Source organism: Salvelinus fontinalis, chromosome 5, assembly GCF_029448725.1.
Source record: "Salvelinus fontinalis isolate EN_2023a chromosome 5, ASM2944872v1, whole genome shotgun sequence".
Taxonomy (NCBI): domain Eukaryota; kingdom Metazoa; phylum Chordata; class Actinopteri; order Salmoniformes; family Salmonidae; genus Salvelinus; species Salvelinus fontinalis.
Window position 1 is genome coordinate 51,989,098 of NC_074669.1, and position 21,389 is coordinate 52,010,486.

Genomic DNA, 21,389 nt, shown 5'->3' on the forward strand with positions numbered 1-21,389 from the left:
CCCTAATTATAAGCAATTGTTTTGCCAATATCTGGCATGGTATAGTTTGATACAGAATGTATAGACTGCGGGGATTGGAGGGCAGCACAAAGTAAAATAGTAGCCTAGGCTATACAGCGTTAGGCCGCAATGCACTTTTATGACTGCAGTTTGTAAACAGGCAATTTACCATCAATCCCTGTCTTTTAGTTACATTTATGTTCATTTTACCGTTTCATTCTCGGAGTTGAAAAGTTATTTGCAGAGTTCACAACTTGCTACACTTGTGAGAAACAAGTGTTGGTTTATTTCATACCATCATTTACGCGCTCCATGTGAGCAATGAGCACGTGTCTGGTTTCTGTCATGTTAACGTTGACGGAGCGCACATGCCTGAACACGCACAGAAGTACCTGGCCTGCGTCTCGCAAATGTAGTAAAGTGCTCAACTGGGCTTCTCAGTGTTTTTTTCTTCACCTCACAAATTAGAATAGTTCCTCACAGTATTTGAAAAATCTTAAATAAATAGGCTATGGACATGTTGCGCGTATTTGTTTCTATTTCAATGATTGAAGATTTAAATCTTCATACTATAGCATAACTGTCCCCTTTCATACTTTCCTTGTCAATTCATCATCTTCTAGCCTACTTTCAGAAAAGCCTACAAGTAGGCCTACGTTTAATACGTTTTAAGGAAAGGAGACATATTTGCTTGTGTTCGACATACGCTGTTGGCTGTGATTAACTGGTGCTTTTACAAGGGGAGTGCGTTTGAGTTTCCTAAAGTAGCCTGGGTGAACTCCATCTCTTTAATAAGAATCAAAACGCTCCTGTCATAATTTAATCTTGTCAAGGGCCTCTCGATAGCTTAGATTACGTTCATTTCATTACGGCGTTCTCTCTTGGAAGAAAATATATGTTAATGCCACTGCCATCGACTGACCGCAGCAGCAGGGTTTGTGACGTTATGCGAATATTTTGGTAAAAGTGGGAGAAACCCCATCGGACTTAATTTGAATGGTTGTGTGTCAAATAGGATCTGTATTAAAAACAATGATATGCAGAAAAGCCAACAGACAAGGTAGGCATAGATCTTAAGTTTGACTCGAAAATGAGACAGATCCTCTCCAGCCTGGCATTTCTTCATTTGTAAGTAATAACCTGAATAATAATAAAATACCAAGATAATAACTTAGTGTAATGGCTGGTTTCAAATAAGCATTTCCATGTAAACAAGTATACAAACAGAACTGTTTGTATACTGCATGGTTGGCCTGGCCAATTACCTTAAACTCAAATACCAAGACCGTCACAGCCCTAACTACTGCATGTCTGTGAGGGAGGGGATCCTCCCTTCCACACACTCACATAATCCTGGCTCTTCACAGCAGCAGGCAGCTGGGGCTTCCACTGTGTTCTCAGAATCATGCAAGCCTGCAGGGGTAAGACTTGTACAAGGCAGTACAGTATTGATCTACTATATCAGATGTTACTGTATTTTATTGTATCACTTATCCTCATGTCTACACAGCATTGGAATGGTTTTGTTCTAACTGACGACATTCAGTTGTCTCCCTGCATGAACCTATTGTGACTAACCTCAGCTCTTCAAGTCTAGACTTTAAAACAATAAAGGGGACCTTTAAAACTGAGATAACGTTTAAAGAGCCTTCCCTGGCTGGCAGGCAGGCAAACTAACGATCTCACAAAACCCCTTTATTGGCGTCCGTTTCTATTCAGGCTTCCAGGCGAGAAGGAAGCGAAATGGAAATGAGACAGGATTAACGCCAAGTCAATATGCCATAAGTCCCAGTGAAATGGAGCAACACCGTTATTCAAATTCAAATGGTTTCAGCCAAGGTTTTGTGCGATTAACATTCAGATTGGCTTCGTCTCAAATGACTCCCTATATAGTAGTGCAGTCGGCTTGGGCGGTATACCAGGGTATTTTGAAATACCCGAGGTTTGATTTTTTAATACTGTCACTATTAAATACTTAGTAGTCAACTTGTGCAATAGCTCGGTTAATAGATAAAGCAGATTGTGTTCTTAATTCCGCCTGTTGGGTTTTTTCATTTTTGAAGCTGTTCCCCAAAGCAGCCGATTGTAAACAAACATACCATGACTGGCTCAAAGAGCATACGGAAGCATTCGTGTCATGACGATCCAATGTTGTCCAGCTCAAGAGAGGTGGTCAAGTTACTAATTCACTACTAAATGTTTGCCAGCTAAAGACAGTATCTTATAAGGTTTCAAAATAAATTCCCTTCAGCTCAGGGCTCCAGCTATGCATTTGGTTTGCTAACGTGCTAGCTCATGTGGCTAGCTTGCAAGATTAAGCTTATTGGTTACATTGATTACAGCGTGCCTCTGAACGGGGTATGGTAGTAGGTGCCAGGGGCATCAGTTTGAGTTTGTCAAGAACTGCAACGCTGCTGGGTTTCACACAACAGTTTCCCGTGTATCTTGAATGGTCCACCAAGGACATCCAGCCAACTTGACAACTGCGGGACGCACTGAAGTCAACATGGGCCAGCATCCCTGTCGAACACTTTCAACACCTTGTAGAGTCCATGCCGTGGACGAATTGAGGCTGTTCTGAGGGCAAAAGGGGGGCAAGGCTGAAAGGACTTTGAAATAATGTTTGCCTGTGGCTCTGCAGAATCTAGCAGGTCTAAAAATGGAAGTCTCCGGGGATACCAGCTAACTCCAGAATCCCGTTCTGCTGTGATGAAAGGATCTGTGGCATGCTAACAGGAAGTTGAAATGACTCATCAGTGAAAGGTTGCAGAGAGAACGAGTAGATCAAGACAAGGTGGTGGCAGCAGAGCGAGAGTGAAAAAAAAACGAGTGAGGGCAAGCGGGCACAGAGAGCCTCGGGGTTGAGCTGTGGGTGTCGGGGAGGGGGGGGGGGGGCAGATGGTAGAGGAAACAAGTGACATGGAGGTAACAAGAGACTGCAGCAGTAGACAGGCCAGGAGGGCATCAGCCACTGTGAATAACACCTCTGACTTATTTTAAGAGGGAGGGAAGAAGAGGAGATTGCTAGTGTCACTATCATCAAGTGCAGGCGATTTGGTTAGCCAGCGTCCTAGGAAAGAGGGTGCCGTCCCAGTGAGGGTTAAGGAAGTTTAGCATTTTTGCTTTGAATTAGATTATACTAATTGTGCTATTATGGTATGCATGATTGCTTTAGCCTTCCTGCAAGTCTGCGTTGACTGGCCAGGCAGAGACAATAATGTACAGTGTTTTGAGTAATCTTTCTGTCGTAGGGCTGAGTCTAAGATAGAACCCTATTCCCTACTACACAGTGTGCTAGTGTTAACAAGAGCACTCAAAAATAGTAGCCTGCAATATTTAACCCCCCCCTTTCAGACAAACAGATCAACTGATTGACCTCCTTGAGCTAATTACACAATGAGCTTTCCCGTTCCATCAGTATCATCTCACTGGGTGGATGCAGAGAAGCTGACCTTTAAAATTAGGCCCAGAGGGGATCCGAGGGAGACGACCCATCATGTGCCCATCACCAATTGGCTTTTAAAACGACGTCCAGTGGCTTTTCATTAAACAACAATCCATACTGCTGGCCCACAATAGATACCTAATCATCCAAATCAGAGGTTTGCTGAAATCAGTGCCGAATTGCATCCCATAGAGATGCATCACGTCCTCATTCTGATCTATGATAAAGTAAATGTTTTGCCTGGAGGTGTGGAGAGAATAGAGAAGCAAGGCAGGATGTGGCTGGCTAATAACAGAGTCTTCTACCTCTGCGGTGCTTCACACGGAGGTGGTGTTGTGGCATTTAGCGGTGCCAAGACTCTGCAAGGTGCAACACAAGCATCTGCCTACTCTTAGTCAGTGTTGTTCAGACTGTTCACGGGTTTTATTCTGACGATGTGAACTAGAGAGTTTACGAGTGAGAGGAATTAAATATCCATTTTATTCAGGCATGTAATTAAACACATTGGCGAACGTTATGACAATAACTAACATGCGCTTGTGTTTTACTGTGTTCCCATTGGCTCCACAGATTCCCATATCTCCTTACTGTATAAGGGCTTCTGCTATGATGGTAAAGTTCCAGCAACTTTCCAAAAAATTCCCGGGTATTCAAGAAATCACAGTTAGCAGATTCCACAAATCAGGAGGGAATAAGCAGGTAATACAGAATCCTCCAACCAGGATTTCTGGAAAGGTTACTAGATTTTAGCAACCCTAGCTTTTGCCTTACCTCTAACACTGGTTTACTGAAACCCCCAATGCTGGCTAGGCTTTAGCATGAGCGTGTCAAAGTGTTAGTCCTGAGTAAGCCACGGGTTCTCCCAAGACAGGCCAATCACACAGCCAAGGGCTACGAACCTGACAGCAGAGAGCCAATCCCATAGCTAGCAAATTGAACAGAATGTCGACGTCCTCTTCGGGGATGCCCACTCTATTCAAATGGACTGGACGGTGTCACACAATGGTCGACCTTTCCTTCATGACAGTTGATAGGGGTTGATAGGTGAAAGCCATGGTGGGAAGTGGAAACCTGTTCACTCCTTTCATGGATAAGTGGTTATGAAGGACAGGAGATAAGGAGACCGTTTAAGAATATTGGGTCACAGCTACCGTGTGAAGGAAAAGAGACAAGAAAAAGGTGGGAATTTTTAAGAGCAGCTACACTGTGGACACAGCCGTTGAGGACTGAGGAGACACTGCTACTGTACTGTGACTAGGGTTGCAAAGGGTCGGAAACTTTCCAGTAAATTTCCGAAATTTTTCAAGGGAAGTTAAGCCCTGGAATTTTGCTTAAATTCATCAAAAGGTTAGCTTATAACAGTGAACCTTTTTTTGTGGGATAAACATAAGGCAATTCTAGGTCTTGTGGCATATTTTGGTTAAACTATCCACAATTCAATAGCATTGCAACCCTCTGCATGCACAGTGCACTCTTCCATCACATGTACAGATGATTCTCAAGATCTTGCACACTAATGAGATGCTATTGAGCCCACACTACTAAACTGTCTGAGCCAAGGACTACATGCTTTCGGTTAAGTTTTGATTACAATACTGGGTGAGGTGAATATATTTTATATGACATACATGATTTTTTGTTAACTAGTAAATAGTAGCCTACAGCAAAGTGTGTTTAAATCATTTCTAACTTGTTAACAATTTGTTAGTTTTTGCTACCATGTGGGTTGTAGCTTGCTTGAGCCTGCTGAGGAGTGTTAATTCACCCGTTTCCATACAGGTTTCATTTATTCAAAATTCTTACAAAGGCGTTGTTTAATCTAATTGCTTGACTATTTATCTGTACATGGAATTGTATTTGGGTTTTTAACAACAAAAAAAGTAATCTTTACAGGAAAATGCCCAGGCACTATCTGATGTGTAGAGACATTTCACTGCAGCTAATGTAGAAAGAAAATCTGTGTACATTTGCAAAGTGTCAAATCATATGTGAAGAATGCAACAAAGATGCAGAATCATCTGGCCAAGTGCATAAAGTTCCCTCAGTGCTCACAACCTCTGACAAAAGTCCCTCTGCTTCTATTCGAGGTGAAAATTATGAATCAGACACCTTATCGATAGCTACAGCTCATGGTCCTCCTGGAATAAGAAGTTTTTGACTCAATGGAGGAACGTAGTCAGAGAAAGGCTGATGAATGTCTTGCTCGAGCTGTATATGCAACTGGTTCACCTGATGCTCACAGGCAATGTGTATTGGAAGAGATTTCTGAATGTTCTTCGCCCAGAATACACCCCTCTGATCAGACATGCTTTATCTACTAATTTGCTGGATGCAGAGTTCAACCGAGTTCAAGTGAAGGTCAAGCAAATCATAGAGAAAGCAGACTGTATTGCAATCATCTCTGATGGGTGGTTGAATGTTGGTAGTCAAGGAATAATTAACTACATCATCTCCACCCCTCAACCAGTATTCTACAAGAGCACAGACACACCGGTCTCTACATTGCAGATGAGCTGAAGGCAGTCAATGACCTTGGAACACAGACGGTATTTGCACTGGTGGCAGACAATTCTGCGAACATGAAGGCTGCTTGGTCTAAAATGGAGGAGTCCTACCCTCACATCACACCCATTGGCTGTGCTGCTCATGCATTGAATGTGCTCCTCAAGGACATCATGGCACTGAAAACAATAGATACACTCTACAAGAAAGCCAAGGAAATGGTTAGGTATGTGAAGGATCATCAAGTTACAGCAGCAACACCCATTGGGGTGGTATTGTGATCAAGTTTGACAGTCTCCTGGAGGGGAATGAGTCACTCCAAGAAATGGCCATATCACAGTCTGTTGATATGGACAGCCCCATCAAGAGGATCCTCCTGGATGATGTATTTTGGGAAAGAGTGGTAAGCAGCCTGAAACCTATAGCAGTAGCCATTGCACAGATTGAGGGAGACAATGCCATCTTGTCTGATGTTCAGACTCTGCTTGCAGATGTAAGAAGAAAGCCATACTGCCCTGCCCACTTCACTGATGCGCCAAGCAGAGGAAACTGCAGTTCTGAAATACATAATGCATGAAGACTTCTGCCTGAAGCCCATACACACCGCAGCGTACATGTTGGATCCCAAATATGCTGGCAAGAGCATCCTGTCTTGTGCAGAGATCAACATGGCCAATGGTGTCATCACTACCATGTCTCGCCACCTTGGCCTGGATGAGGACAAGGTTACAGTCTGGCGAAGTCCACTTCCAAGCAAGGGCTTTGGGATGGAGATGCAATATGGCAGTTGTGCCAACATATCTCATCAGCCACCTGGTGGAAGGGACTTTGTGGATCTGAGTCTCTTTCCCCTGTTGCCTCAATCATTCTCCAAATCCCACCAACATCAGCTGCCTCAGAGCGCAACTGGTTCTTGTTTGGGAACACACATCGAAACAGGCTGACCAATACAAGGGTTGAAAAATGAGGCTTTTTGAGCCTGACAACGAGCCATCCTCAACAAGGTTGGAAAGTGACAGTGAAGATGAGGCCACAGTCTGATGTTCAAGTGGTAGACATTGAGGAGGTCCAAGGAGAAGACATCCAAGCATGAGAGGAAGACAACCAAAGCTTTAGTTTCTAGACTATCATTTTACAGATGCATGTTGAAAACGTTTTTGGGATATGTGATAGATCATTCAATATTTCCTTTGTTGTTTAGTGAAATCATCCCATGTGAAGAGTCAACTCATTTATTTAAAGTTCAATTTGTAATAAAAAATATTTTAAAAATCCTATTGGAAGGACTTAATCATTTGCAATTATGTCTACTTATGTTTCTGCGTCCATATGATATGGTAAATATATCCAATGCAAAAAACATCTAAATGGTATTAATATTAATTTGCATATATTCCCAAGGAAAGTTTCCACCTCTGAATATTCCACAAAATGTGCAACCCTAACTGTGACTAAGGCTAGGACAATAATTGTATGGTCACGTAAAAAAAATAAAAATAAAAAATGGTCTATAACAGAAATATTAAATAAGAATCGTCATGAGTGTCAAAGTAGTTTTAGGAGTGGGATATTCAACTTTATTTTTAAGTAGTAATAGTTCACCCAATTGCTAGCGACCAAAGTAAGTTTTACTATTAACGCAGGCATGAGATATAAGCCTTGATACCAATTGAGCAACGTTTTCATGACCCGAAGAATTCCAGCTCTTCTGGATGCAAAGGGGGGGGCTGACCCAGTACTTGATGGGTGTACCTAATAAACAGTGTATAAATGGTGCTGTATCGAATCTCCGTTCAAAATTGTGGGGAGATCAGAGGCAGTCAACAACTGAGGTCTCAAATGTAAACAAAACAATCTCTCGTTACCGTCCCATAGTGGCAGTCAGTGTAGTGTAGCGGCGCTATGGGACAGGAGGAGTACGATCAATGTTGTTTTTCCAGAGGTGACGTGATGCTGTCTGTTAACTTGAGGAAAATTACTATGGGATTGGGACACTCCACTGTCACTGTAGAGAATACTTGACACCTACACAAGGAAAATGACTATGGGAAGATCCACTGTCACACGCACAAACAGGAATACTTGACGCCCAACTGTCTGCGCGACAGAAAATATTCTGCATGAGAATTACATTTCACTGAATATGCAGCATTCCTCCAAGGTAACTAGTGGTTAAAGAAATGCATTAGTTGACAGAGATAGTGCTCATCGGTCACCATTGTCAAGGAGATTTTCTTGAATCGCTTTGGAAATGTCTTCCACCCTAGGTCACTGTGTGGAAATTGAAAAAAAAAGGCCCATGAATTTCTATTTGAAATTCAATACAAAGAAGAAATAGGCCTAACCTTTGAAGGAAAAAGAAACTAAATGTCAAATGGGACGTAAACTCTTCTTAGAGCTTAATATATTTGTACTGAACAAAAATAGCTGAAATAAAAGATCCCAGAAATGTTCCATACGTACAAAAAGCTAATTTCTCAGATTTTGTGCACAAATTTGTTTATATGCCTGTTAGTAAGCATTATTCCTTTGCCAAGATGATCCAGCCACCTGACAGGTGTGGCATATCAAGAAGATTAAACATCATTATTATTACACAAGGTGCACCTTGTGCTGGGGACAATAAAAGGCCACTAAAATGTGCAGTTATGACAAACAATGCCACAGATGTCTGAAGTTGAGGGAGCATGCAATTAGCATGCTGACTGCAGGAATGTCCACCAGAACTGTTGCCAGAGAAATTAATGTTAATTTCTCTATCATTAGCCACATCGTTTAAGAGAATTTGGCAGTACGTCCAACCAGCCTCACAACCGCAGACCACGTGTAACCACACCAGCCCAGGACCTCCACATCCGGCTTCTTCACCTACGGGATTGTCTGAGACCAGCCACCCGGACAGCTGAAGAAACTGTGGGTTTGCACAACTAAAGAATTTCTGCACAAATTGTTAGAAACCGTCTCAGGGAAGCGCATGTGAATGCTCGTCGTCCTCACCAGGGTCTTGACCTGACTGCAGTTTGGCGTTGTAACCAACTTCAGTGGGCAAATGCTCACCTTCCATGGCCACTTCATAGATTAATACAGGTTTCAACAGATGGCAGACAGCGTTTATGGCTGTATGTGTGTTTGCTGATGTCAATGTTGTGATCAGAGTGCCCCATGGTGGCGCTGGGGTTATGGTATGGGCAGGCATAAGCTACAGACTAACACAATTGCATTTTATTGATGGCAATTTGAATGCACAGAGATACCATGACGAGATGCCCATTGTCGTGCCATTCATCCGCCACCATCACTTCATGTTTCAGCATGATAATGTACAGCCACATGTTGCAAGGATCTGTACACAATTCCTGGAAGCTGAAAATATCCCATGTCTTTCATGGCCTGCATACTCAGACATGTCACCCATTGAGCATGTTTGGGATGCTCTGGATCGACGTATGACAGCCTGTTCCAGTTCCCGCCAATATCCAGCAACTTCGCAAAGCAATTGAAGAGGGAGAACATTCCACAATCAACAGCCTGATCAGCTCTATGCGAAGGAGATGTGTCGCCTGCATGAGGCAAATGGTGGTCACACAAGATACTGACTGGTTATCTGTACCCAACAGATGCATAACTGTATTCCCAATCATGTGAAATCCATAGATTAGCATTTCACTGTAAGGGCTACACCTGTTGTATTCGGTGCATATGACAAATAACATTTGATTAGGGCCTAATGAATTTATGTCAGACTGGTTTCCTTATATCAGTGGTCACCAACCTTGAGTCAAGATCACTTTCGCAGTCAAAAAACACGCAGAGATCTTCCGCTCAGATTTTTTATTTTATTTAAAACATGACTTGTAACATTAACCTAATAAAAACAGTTCTGTAGGAATGATGTTTGGGCAGTAGGCCTAATACCTTATCACAGCATATTGGCTATATGCCTGGCCTGGCAATATTGTTATTCTCAGACCATATCAGCTTTCAAAACTCAAGCTTTGATAACAAAATTGATCAGTTGGTGTATCACTTGCGAGGCACTGCGGACCATAAATTGAAATAATTACCTTTTTTTTTTACTGGACTGATGGTACCTGCATCGAATGGCTATGGTGCTTTCAAGACAACTGGGAACTCAAAAAAAAGAAGTCCGTGATCGTCAGGTCAGAAAGTCAGAGCTCTAGAAAGAGGCCAGAGTTTCCGAGTTGGAATTACAAGTTCAAAAGATTTTTCCCCAGTCGGATCTCGTTTGAGTTCCCAGTTGACTTCCAACTTCAGTGTGTTCAAGATGCCAATTTCCGAGTTGTTTTGAACACAGCATTAGTCTCAGCAGAGGGAGGGAGAGACTGACCAGAGACGGGACAGTCTCCCACCGGATGGCTAAACTCGAGTCACACCGCATCTGCCTCAGTCATGCACAAATTCATGTTATTCCTATGACCAGAGAATGTTAAATAGTCCTCTATATTAAACCACGACAAGCTGCTAATAATAATAAAAATGCAAGGCTATCAATACACTTGGCTACTCATTCGTTGCAGCAGTGCGAGTGGAAGTACGGAGAAACAAATTTTATGTTTTGTAATCGCGTTGAATAAAAACAGTGTTGACAGTGCTGAATAAAAACTTAATCATGAACTCACCCATAAAAACAGCAGCTCTTCGCTGTATTCTTTGACAGTCTCTGTGGTAATAGGTTTGTATCAAACTTTGCTGTGGCCGGGGAAGCTCTGTAGGCACGGTGGTTGAGCTAGCCGATTGGCTAGCCAGTAGGCGCACTTGATTTGGTCTAAGATCTCCCGGGCCTCCTGGGTAGGCGGAGTTTGTCTTTTCAAACAGAAATGGTTCAGAATGGAAACAATTTGCTTACCCAGTAAGCAAAGCGTTACCAGGTAAGGCACTTACCGCCAACACTGCAACGCAAATAAAGATAAAGGAGTGCAAGCCTTTATCGTTGGCTTTTCTACAGAAACGTTTGTCAATCAACTAGGAATGCCTTGAAGATCAACCAATCGATCGCCATCGACCAGCTGGCGACCACTGCCTTAGATGAAGTGTAACTCAGTAAAATCTTTGAAATTGTTGCATGTTACGTTTATGTTTTTGTTCAGTGTAAATATGTTACTGAAACCTGTTTTGTGATTGTGACCTACATTATCCTCATATTGGCTAATTTAATTGCAGTGGTAATTGACAGGGAAGTGAAATCACCTGTGATAGTAAGCCTGAATGATCCGCTTATTCTACTACAGGCAGAAAGACTGGTGTGCTGACTTTCTTTACCTTTAAAATGAGAGGAAATGAAACCTTTCTTCACGAGCAACGCACATGCAAATGTATCTCAAATGACTAAAAAAAGTGTGTGTTCGCAGTGTTTCCTCTGAAAATAAAGTTAGCAGTGGGTGGGGTATGTGCATGCAAGTGTGCGCTTGTGTATTTGTGTGTCCATGCATGCAATTTCATCTTGTGTTTAGGTCTTAAAGTAATGTCGGTCTGCTAATACAGGTCTAGTGAAGCACCAGTGCACGCACTACTTTTGTAAAAAATACATTTTTTAAAACTATATCTAATAAATACTGTAAAGTACACACACTAAAGCATAGCCGAGGGAAGTAGGGGTGCTGAGAGTGCTGCTGCACTCCCTGAATATTTATTTGGTTATTATTCTTTTTTTTTTTTTACATTTCAGGGGGTGGTCTAGCACCCGTACTTCCTGCGGCTATGCTTTAGTGTGTGTAAGTACTGTATTTATACTTGGGATATCCCTTTAACAGGAAAAGTAACACAATAACTCATTAAAGCTTGAATGACTTGAGTCACATCTGATGCCCAACAGAGCAGCATGGACACAGCAAGTCAGTATTTCCCACAGTGGTCAGCCACTCACACGAAACTGTAAATCAGTATTTCCCAATGGTCACACACAAGCACAATTTCCCCACACTCAAGTAGCCTGTCTGTCACTTTAGGCAAAGTGCTGCTGTGGCTTCAAGAGCTGTAGGGGCAGATCTGGGAAGTTTTCTAAATGGCCAAGCAGAAGCCGTGCATAATGCCAAGTCATAATTTCCTGCGAGACCATCGCCTTGAGCTCAAGTGTATTTAGTGGGACAGATGGAATTACTATGAGGCTCATAGCTGAGTGATGGGATCTTTTAAAATATAAATACATATTTAAAGTAAGTGATATGATGTATTATCAGATAGGCCCTAATCATATTGCTTTGACGTTTGGACATTATGCCCAAATAAATGTCATTTCTCTGGGAAAAAAATGGATATACTGGAATGATAAGTGTTTTTTGACTTAAAAGTTTTCAAAAATGTCTTACGTGCAAAAATAGGCTACGTTACACGTTATCCGCTGAATAATGATTCCCCCCGAATAGATTGTATCATGTTATGATGGGCATGGGCCAGATTTTCATTAACCGTCACGTAGCCTATGAGAAGCGAATTAGGCCGGTGACATTATGGATTCCGAACATTCGATTGGCAACTGATTGATTAAGTGACAATCACGCACGTGCAATGAACGGCTATACATATTGATTGCAACAATCGCACTGACTGAACGTTAGTCTTCGTTTGGGTGTGAAGACCCAAAGACAAGTGGCATAGGTAGCATACCGCAGCAGGAACATGCAGCTTGACTGTAGCCTATCATTCATCAATTTAAATAACCGAAGAAAAACATCACGTTTCATTACATAGCATAACATTGACAAATATCAATGCAGTCGTGTCGATGCGGACGACAACGTGCAGAAGGCGGGATTGTGTCCGGCGCGGGTAGTAGCGTAGCACTAGCAGCATGCCCTGATTTTCTTGCCTACCATTTTCGACAGTGCACAGACCATCACTTGTGTGCTGCCTGCTAGCTCTAATTTTGCGTTATTTTCAGCCATTCTCTCGAACGTGGTGTCAACTGATATATACACACAAACACTTAGCACTGCCATCCCTCCAAAACATTATTTAGGCTAAAAAGCGCTTCTCACCTTGCAATTTTCTCCCCATTTCTCGCTCGAGCGAAAGAGCCGCTCCAGCATTCGTTGACGTCACACGCCCCACTCTGCAGCAGAAATACAGTAGGCTTGCAATAGAACGAGAGGGCGCACTGGGAGAGCGAAGGAGAGAAAATAAGGCTGTTCGAGCTCGAATAAAGATTTCTGCCCACCGAAATCTAGAAGATGAAAGACATCCCTCTACCTGTGTGATTCCCAAGGAGCTTTCATACCTGTGAACACAGGACAGAAAAACACGATAATTCCCTGGAGAATTAGGATTTGATATGAATGCATACAGAGAAAAATCCTACAAACTTTTTTTTTGAACATTTTTTTAAAGCATGCCAAAGTAGGCCTAGTCACTGCAACTGCATGTACTAGTGATAAGGATCACCTATCATGTCATCTATAATGGGCTCCTCACTTTATTTCAACCAATCAAATGTGATTTGATCAACAAACCAATCAGTAATAAATGTATCAATGAGATTCTCTCTTTTTTAAAGCGCCTGTATAAACGGGTAGGCAACAGCCACGAAGTCACAGGCTAATGCACTATAAAAATCAGCAGCTAATGCAAGAGGACTAGGAGTCCTTGAGTATGGACGTGAGGTGTGTGCGCCTCTGTCTGTCTGTCTGTCTGTCTGTCTGTCTGTCTGTCTGTCTGTCTGTCTGTCTGTCTGTCTGTCTGTCTGTGTGGAGGAGTCGTCATGCTCATTTGGGACACAGGGCCATGTGCCCCCTCAGGTGTCCTGGTATTTTTTGTGTGTGAAATGTTTAGTTGTGTCTCTGTAATGCTACTAACCACCTAGTAATTTTATGAAGTTGGCTTTAGCTAGCCCAGATTGGGGACCTATCTCCCAACTAGCTACAAGAAGCCATTTCAGGCTATTTTTTTTTTCACCTTTATTTAACCAGGTAGCCAGTTGAGAACAAGTTCTCATTTACAATTGTGACCTATTAGTCAAGTTAGAGTATCTAGTTTGTCTAACTAAGCTGGCATGCCTGCTGGCAAGGTTGGTAGACTTTAGAAAAGCAAGCAATTACCAAATGTACTGAATAAGACTCACATTCCTTTCTAATCTTTTACCCAGATTTTAGCAGAGATGCAGAGCAGCATATTTAGTTTCTTTAACTAAATAATCACCAGTCAGCTTCAAGATGGCCACCATTGTTTCTGTACCCAGGAAAGCAAAGGTACCTGAACTAAACAACTTCTGTCACCATGAAGTGCTTTGAGAGACTAGTCAAGGATCATATCCCCTCTACCTTACCTGTCACCTTAGACCCACTTCAATTTGCTTACCGCCCCAATAGGTCCACAGACGACGCAATCACACTGCCATAACCCATCTGGACAAGAGGAATACCTATGTAAGAATGCTGTTCATTGACTATAGCTCAGCATCCAACACCATAGAACCCTCCAAGCTCATCATTAAGCTCGAGGCACTGGGTCTGAACCCCGCCCTGTGCAACTGGGACCTGGACTTCCTGACGGGCTGCCCCCAGGTGGTGAAGGTAGGAAACAACACCTCCACTTATTGTGGGAAGCTTGTGGAAGGCTACCCGATACGTTTGACCCAAGTTAAACAATTTAAAGGCAATGCTACCAAATACTAATTGAGTGTATGTAAACTTCTGACCCACTGGGAATGTGATGAAAGAAATAAAAGCTGAAATAAATCACTATTATTCTTGCATTTCACATTCTTAAAATAAAGTGGTGATCCTAGCTGACCTAAGACAGGGAATTTTTATTAGGATTAAATATCAGGAATTGTGAAACTGAGTTTAAATGTATTTGGCTATGTGGATGTAAACTTCTGACTTCAACTGTATATACACAACTTAATCCCTGGCCACTTTAATAATATTTACATATTTTGCGTTACTCATCTCATGTATATACTGTATTATCTTAGTCTATGCACCTCTGACATTGCTCATCCATATATTTATATATTCTTAATTCCATTCCTTTTCTTAGATTTGTGTGTATTGGGTATATGTTGTGAAATTGCTAGATATTACTTAGATATTGATGCACTGTCAGAGCTAGAAACACAAGCATTTCGCTACACCCGCAATAACATCTACTAAACACGTGTATGTGACCAATCAAATTTGATTTACAGACAGCTCAAGTGTTATGCTTAGAAATGCATTAAAAAATTAAGATACATTTTTTACATCAAATTAAGCATAATGATGATGGCTCTAGATTGCAGGAAAAAGCAGTTTCAGGTGTTGGAGAATTTTTCATTTTTCAAACTTTGATGGGGGGGGGGGGGGGTGGGACTAGTTTGTTGTTGTGCATGGTGTGTATCTGCCTGTCTGTCACTTTGTGCAAGTGGACCATTAGCAAATTGCTACATGGTTAGGGAGGGTGACACAGGAATCTTTAAAAGAAAAGGGCAATGGAGAAGTTAACTATTTAACCTACTCCATCTTATAATAAAAAAAAATTTACTAGCCCAATCCAGTTGTCTATCAAGAAATTCTCAAGGATTAATCCTCTGCTACCCTTGTCATTTCTCATCATTACAATCATTTTCCTTTAGATATCGAAAGAAAGCCCTAATGCTGGGTGGCATTCATTAGTGTACGCCAGGAAAACGTAAACAAGCATTACTCAGTCCCTGTTTGTCTGTTTTATTCAACGTGGTGCCTAGTGAATGCAACCCTGGTGCTTATTGTTCCCAATGCGGGTGCAGCCAGGACACAGTGTGCAATCAACGTGCAATACAATGCATGTATGATACTGCAGGTGCTGCCTGTCAGTGTGCGGTCTGATGTTTTGATCAGGGTGGGCTAAAGCACCATCTTGTGGCCAAGTGAGAAGACTGCACTCCATCGTTCACCACATCGAAGGGAAACGCCACCACTTTTCAACCCCATTTTCATTATTTCCAGCACAATACCAGTGTCACGTGTTTCTATGGTTTTGTAGGAAAAAAATCTGAAGTTAAATAGTTCTACCTGATGACATCTTCAAAAGTTAACATTTCAAAAACGGATTCTCAAATACTGAGGTTTGTGGTGACTTTGGGAGCAAGAAATACCCTTCCTTGGGCTAGAAACTGGTTGCAGGGTTTGAAAATCACTTTTTTACATTTAATCTTTCCTTGTGATGTCAAAGAGAAGCTTTTTTTCTTTAACAGATAAAAACACACATGTAGACACTGGTTTGGTGCTGGAGATGATGAATATGAGGTTGACTGTCTGGAGCGCTTCAGAGATGGGTCGTACTCAGGAATGAAATGGACGCAAATGTGCTGAAACGGGGAGGGACTATCTGAACTTGTCCAATAAGAAACCCTTGTTTTCGTTTTCCGTTGCAAAACGTTTTGCCACACTGTGCATTGGCTGCTGGGTAATATTATCATGTACACTGAAATACATAAATTACCTTTAGGGGATATTAATGGTATATTGTATGTCCCAATACAAATCAACCACTATAGTTCTCAAGGATGTCCTATGCATTATGTATGGAATAGGGTGCCATTTGGGATGCAGTCAAGGAGAATCCTGGTGGTGTTCAAGTGGCAGTTAGCCAGAAGATTCCGACACTACCGTTACGCTTGTTTACACTGAGCTGCACTGGGGTCGGGAACGCTATCACGGTTAGATTAAGATGCTGTGGAGCCGGCGCGAAATCAATGCGGGGATGGGATATGACACTGTACTCCAAATTGTACTTTTATCCAAACTGATACATCGAGAAGATTGAAATACTGAGCTTCTCCAGAAAAATGGCCCTTTTTGTCCTCATGCTAGCAAGAGAAGCCACCGCAGCCATTTTGGAATGGCAGTGTCAGCCAATCAGCTCTTTTGTTGTTCAATGCAACACGTCTTTGTCAGTGTTCGAATTTAACCTTAATTGCTTGGATTAAATTAAGATGACGCTGTACCAAAGTTCCAAGACAATGATGTCAACAAAGTACTGTGACAGATTTAGATCAGCCACTTCTCCCACCCGTTCCTTTCATTCAGTTTTCTTATTAGAAGCGACGGCCCCATTGGCTGCTGGGTAATAGTAGGGCTGTGAACCTTCATTGTCTCTTGATTGGCTGATTGAGACATGCTGTGCTTTGGTCTGCCTTCATCATTGCGCAAACAGCCTCAGCTGGTGTAGATATTATTAGTATCGGTTTGCATAGCAACCATAATAATAAATAATATATGCCATAACACATGCTTGACATTTCAACACACTGAAGTCGTTTTTTTTCTCTTCCCAAGAGTGTATTGTAATGCTGGTTGGCCGTGAGGACGGAGGAATAAGAAAATAATAGAATGGAGGGAGGAAAAATGTCAAGAATGAGATTTGGAGACAACCTTTCTTGTCTAGCCTTTTCTTTGTACCTCGGCAAGGAAATGCATGTAATTCAAAAGACCTTGAATGACTGAGGACGTTGAATGATGCCAGTACACATTACAGACAATACAGTACAGTACAGTACAGATAGTACAGATAATAAGATACACGCAGATCCGGAAACGGGCACAGAACATTTCAGAGACAGTGGCTAGGCACCCCAAATGGCACCCTATTCCCTACATAGTGTACTACTTTTGGTCCACGGCCCATGAGGAATTGGAAAAGGTATCATCTGAGACGGAAGTAGTATTCAACATACTACTATTGCTCCCCAATGCAGTGATTATCTCAGCGAATAATCTCTTTTTGATCATATTGGGCTGTGTGACTGTGTCAATTCCAACATAGACTTGTGTAAAGAAAATGTACTTAAGCATAAAATGTCAAAGCAATTGCTAAAATACACTTCAGTATCATAAATCATTTCAAATTCCTTGTATTAAGCAAACCAGATGGTGATTATCTACGGATAGCCATAGGCACATTCCAACACTCAGACATCATTTACAAATGAAGCATATGTGTTTAGTGAGTCCGAAAGATCAGAGGCAGTAGGGATGACCAGGGATGTTCTCTTGATAAGTGCATGAATAGGACCATTTTCCTGTCCTGCTAAGCATCCAAAATGTAACTAGTACCTTTGTGTGTCAGGGAAAATGTATTGAGTAAAAAGTACATTGAGGAATGTAGTGAAGTAAAAGTAGTCAAAAATATAAATAGTAAGTAAAGTAGAGATACCCCCAAAAAACTACTTAAGTAGTACTTTATTTTTATTTAAGTACTTTACACCACTGGATATTATCTTAAAGTAAAACTCCACTCAAAAACGATCATTTGGGATTTTTTTAATTAGTCCAATGTTGACATAGTCCCAAAATATTATATTCAACTGATGCAAAACGTTTTTAAGATATGTAACTTTCAAAATACAGAAATTATCCCCATATGATGTGTTATGCGTCATATGGTGCCACATTTATCAGTTGAATATAATGTTTTGGGACTATGTCAACAATGGACTAATGAAACAAATACCAAAAGATCGTTTTTGGGTGGAATTGTCTTTTAAGATGGTAGAATACTATACAGAACCTGCAGGTGCTGTTTCTCGACAGCAGAGGGCAGCAGTAGTGTACAAATAATAACAGTGTTAACCCATACTACTGTAAGAACTAATCATGATGCGGTACCTCATAAATCAGGTTAAACTAAGAACAGCTCCATTTTCAAAATGATTGGGTACTGCTGCTCACTCTTAAGTGAATAGGAAATATTGGACAATGGACAGGTTATGATATACAGAGGGTTAGTCCCAAATGGCACCCTATTCAGAGCACTACTTTTCACCAGAGCCCTATGTGTGTCCAAGCAGAGTTTCTCCAGATTGATGAGTGCTGGAGGTGAACTGAATAATATGGTATTGATGAGGGTGAAACAATGGTTGTTGTACACTGACATGGGTATAGGAAGTAACGGACACACACACACAGAGAGAGAGAGAGAGATCAAAGTACGAAAAAAAAGATGTGAAAATAGTGGTCAGGGACTTGTTGAGAGAGGTAGTTGACTTCAATAGAGTGACAACATTTTCACAGGCATATAGGACCTAACAAATCAAAACAGGTCTCACCGAGAAAGCGAGCCAAACTTTTCAAAGTTTGACACGTTCATCAGAAAGTCAAACGAGTTTGCGTTTGTTATCATGTCACTTAGGCAATGAGAAAACTGAGGACAAAACAACAAAACGACAAAAAGTCAAAGGGATCACTGGTCTGTACTCATTTATTACGTCGAGTACCAATTAAACACAATAAGTGGATTAAATGTGATAAATTGCAGGTGAAGGGCTTCATAACGATAGGAGCATTCTATGCATACCAATGTAGATCAGACATGATGATACCATATGGACCATGGTGTGTAGAGAATCTCCAACGAGATACAGTCCATGCAATTACATATAGAATCCCTGTAGATTCTAGATATCAATATACATTTAGATTGTCAATTATCTCTATGGTGTAGTAGTCTAACAGATCAATGTTACAGTGTGGTTGCACACAGTACCGTGACGTATACAGAAGGTGCAACACATAAATCAGTTTACACGAAGGTACGTATATCTCTACTACGACTTACAATAAAAGGAAACATCTTGTCGACAACATAGGCCCCTGTACACACTCGGGCTGTGAACGGCGCGCAACGCACTAGACAGTGGTTGTGATACAACAGATATTTGAGACACAATGGAGAGTTTGTCCGCACAAAAATGAGTTACTCACGCGTTGTTCTCTCTACAACGCAAGTGTTATAATTATTGTACAGAGACACTCTCCATTGTATCACAACCTTTGTGCCAAAATGCATTGTTCGTCGGTTGTACAGTTGAGCGTGTAAAGGACCATGGATGAGTCCTTCTGTATGAAGAATAATTCGTTTTTTTTTCTGCCAATATTGAAAGCTCCCTAATTACGACCGGTTGAAAGCAGATTTCTTCTACCCCATTTACGAGAACGATACATGGGTCTGATAGCGAAATCCATGTACACAATGACAACGATTATACAGACCTCTGCATTTTCTGCTTGAGCCATACTGTCGATGTTGCCATGGTAACAGAGTATGTCTTATCAAGTATGGCTCTTGTTTTTTTCCAGTGGAACTTATTTTGGGCCGGCTTTCAGTGGGGTAGGTATGACAACAGGCTGGCGAGTTGCATTCATTTGCATATTAATACAGCTAACAGCCATTGTGTGTTAGTTTAACCCCTGCCTGAGGGACCTCATCAAATCACTGTCACATTACCTAGAACTTGGGCTATATATAGAGGCTTTTATGCAAATGGTGTCAAACACTCGGAAACTATAAATAGGTGGTCATTCAGATACGGACGGTGGTATCAACAACAGCAAAAAAAAATCCTGTTCTCCTCCAGTAAGGTTCATGGAGGGTTCTTACTTATCACTAACCATGTGTATGTGACAAATCAAAATTTGATTTGATTTGATTTGAAACCATGTTGGAGACCATGTCTTCTTCACACAGTATATCTCACGTGACACTATTTGAACTATGGTGTAATTACACAAATCCCCAAAACGATACAGAAGCAGAGGGGATACAGATAAAGAGAAGAGACACAGCAGGAAGTGGCAGACACGGGATTGAACCCCTGTCTCCAGTGGGAAAGCATGTACAGTGTATATGCTACAACTAGACCACAGACTCTGCACCAGTGTTTTCTGTGTTAATAATAACTACTTTCATCTCCACTGACAGTCTTTGCTCTCTGCCTATAGCAGGCTGGGTGGCCTGTCGATATAGCGTGCATACCATAACCACAAAGTTCAGATATTATTTGAACTTTAGTCACTTTGTAGCCCCCGCTCGTCATCTCTGTGTACTTTGCGTTTCCTCCCTTGTTGAAAATAATGAGCAGGTTTGATGTAGGGCTACTATAGCCGGTAATGAGAGGAGTGTTGCTGTTCAGGCGACATGAAAGCTCTTCAGTCTATCTGGCCTCACAAGCGGCGGCCATTATGGAGCCGGATAGAGCGGTTAAAGCCCCCATGGAGGTCTAGTTGCGGCCTTTATAATGGGGGTTGGCGGAAAGTGACCGAGGCTACAGCTGGGAACCCCTTTTAAACTATACTGGAGGGATGGAGCCGTAATGCACATATTAGGTTTTACTAGGAGTTCCCAACCTAATTCAAGTGTACAGTCAGAAGGGACATCAGAACACAAGCTGTATTGTAGGCTTAATAAAGTGGTTGTCTTGTGGACACAGGCTTTGCAGAGTGAAAGTGGGGGTCAGTCATAGGAGTATGTGTGCTTTCGCTGTGTGGAGCTCATCATAAAATACAAATGTTGATAGCTTTGACAATAACACATCCACTCAAAGCCATGTCTAGAAGATGTATATTGTGGCACTCTTCAAAACTGTTTGGTAACATATATGGTAACGTACATAAATGTGACAACTGCTTAACAATCGTAACATGACAAGCTCTGTCGCTTTGATGTGTGTGTGTGTGTGTGTGTGTGTGTG

The 21,389-nt window shown here is 41.7% G+C and overlaps 1 protein-coding gene across 2 annotated transcripts in view; it reads right to left on the reverse strand.

Moving 5' to 3' along the window:
• The window catches only part of LOC129855801 (F-box only protein 41-like), a 113,545-nt gene extending 100,381 nt beyond the window's left edge, over positions 1-13,164 (reverse strand). The window contains exons 1-2 of one of the 2 annotated variants that reach the window (XM_055923825.1): positions 12,943-13,164; positions 10,588-10,771 (exon numbers count right to left, since the gene is read on the reverse strand). The gene's annotated coding sequence lies outside the window, so the exon portion shown is untranslated. The remainder of the gene's footprint in view (positions 1-10,587; positions 10,772-12,942) is intronic. The other variant, XM_055923823.1, reaches the window with a different exon arrangement.
• Positions 13,165-21,389: the final 8,225 nt, after the last annotated feature.